Raw genomic sequence first — 2500 nt, forward strand, 5'->3', positions numbered from 1 at the left:
TTTATTACTCCCCATCTCTCTCTCTCTCTCTCTCTCTCTCTCTCTCTATTTCTTTCTTTTTTTCTTCTTTTCTTTTTTCATTTTATTTATTTTTTTTTATTTTTTCGTTCCCGCCAATGAGAAAAGAAAGATATCTATGAAATATCACAGAGAGGCGACTCTATATCGAGAATATCTTCTTTCGTTTAATTTTCCATCATCTATTTCGTTTTCACGACGTTTGTTCTCTTTGAAGAATAGAATAGAATTAGAAAAGGATAGAGTATATATATAAAGGATAGAATACATGTGTAACATGTATGTATGTATGTATATATATATATATGTGCGTTTGTATGTATGTGTGTATGTACGTATATATGGTATATACATTAAGATACTCTATGTACGTAAGATATTTGTGTCTGTTCTATATATATGTATATATCCATATATATGTTTATATACATATATAAACATATATATATATATATATATATATATATTCATATATACATATATATATATGCGCGTATGTGTGTATGTATATACATATATGTATATACATATATAAATAGAACACGATAAATAGAATACGAAATTATAGAGTGCAACTAGTTAAATAGACTTAGGTATGCGGCTATGGCTGACATTATAAAAGGATAATGATCAAGCTCGACAGAGTTATACAAAGAAAGACACCATCGACCCGGCCCACCTTCAACTCTTTATGAATATCAATGTATTACGATAGGCCATCGACGTCTTTACAAAAGTTTCCTTTCCATTAACCCCTTCATTTCACGTTGATCACGCCTATCTAAAAATTGCCGTTAATATTAATAAAAATTAATGATATGACGTATACTCGATAAAATTATATATACGTTATACACACATTTGTTTTAAGATTAAATGGATTTATAAAAGATTCATGAAATATCAGAAGTTTATATAAAAGTGATAAGAGAGCGAAGTAAGGAAGAGAAAAAAAAAAAAGAAAAAAAAATTATTGGCAAAGGTCGATGGATCTTCCTCCTCCATTTTGTTTCTTTCATATTATTTCTCTCTCTCTCTCTCTCTCTCTCTCTCTCTCTCTCTCTCTCTCTCTCTTTCTCTCTTTCTCTCTCATACTCTTATTATTCTTAATCTCTCACACTCTTTCTCTGTCAGTTTTGTTCTAATCCAACGCTAAAAAGGTAACGTGACCTTGATCCCATAGAATACGTGTTTTAAACATCTAGGCACGATTCTTGATGATTGTTTTGGGCGAGCTTGTGCGCAAGAAGAAATATTTTCTCTCTTTCTCTGTGTCAATCGAGGATGTCGCTAGCACGCGACATAAAAGAAGCGTATATATATATATATATATATATATGTATGTGTGTATATATATATATATACACGTACGTATATAGATAGAGAAATATAATACATATGTCACATAGAAACTTAAATCTAATTCGGTTAGCACGGAAAGTTGTCGAAGCTGAGGCCAATCATTTTCATTTTTACATTTCTCCATTCCCTTATTTTTTTTCTTAATATTTTTCTTTCTTTCTTTTCTTTTCTGTTCTTTTCTTTCCTTTTCCTTTGTTTGCTTTTCTTTTCTTTCAATTTTTCTTCTTTTAATTCCATCCGTACAGTATAATTTCTCGACGTCCGTGGGCATTATTTTAAATTTCCCGCGGTATCTGTTGCGCGCGAGATACGACGACGATATCGATTCTCTTCGAGATACGTCGACGATTCGAACGTTCCATAAAAAGAGAAAAAACAAAAATAATAAAAACAAAACGACCAAGAAATATTAGAAATATAATGATTACTTCCTTTTCTTTTTCAAATTACACATCGTATTCGTAAAACTCGATAGTGCGTTGCTTCGTGTCTGGCAGAATCGAGAATCACATAATGCATAAATAAAATAAATAAAATAAATAAAATAAATAAATAAATAAATAGAAAAATAGATAAGATAAATAAATAAATAGATAAGTAGATAAATAGATAAATAAATAAATAAATAAATAAATAAATAAATAAATATGAAAGGAGAAAAGATAATTAAAAAAAAAAAAAAAAGAAAAAAAGGAAGAGAAATAAAAAAGATCGAAAATTATGTTGAAGTTCGAATGTGGTGTCCTGCATTTTCTGAAAGAATAAATGTTAGAGTGAGAACGAGAGCGAATAGGAATAGGTGTGTGTACGTAATGATGATATAGAAGTATAAATAAAATTCAAAAAAAAAAAAGAAAATAAATAAATAAATAAAAAAAGATAAAAAGAAAATGATTAAATAAGAGGAAAAAAATAATTAACCGTACAGATATGGCATGCGATTGATGAGAGAGGAAAAACAAATGAGAAAAAAAAATTGATAGAAAAGTCAGGAGAGTTGTTTGCCTCGTTGAAAAATGTTTTGAGAAAGCGAAAGGAACGAAAAGGTCGCAAGGAGGTACAGAAAGAGAACACAAAAAACGGAGAGGTTTATTCTGTTTTTTTTTTTTTTTTTTTTTTT

The sequence above is a fragment of the Vespula pensylvanica genome, chromosome 12 (genome assembly GCF_014466175.1).
Source record: "Vespula pensylvanica isolate Volc-1 chromosome 12, ASM1446617v1, whole genome shotgun sequence".
NCBI classification, from domain to species: Eukaryota; Metazoa; Arthropoda; class Insecta; order Hymenoptera; family Vespidae; genus Vespula; species Vespula pensylvanica.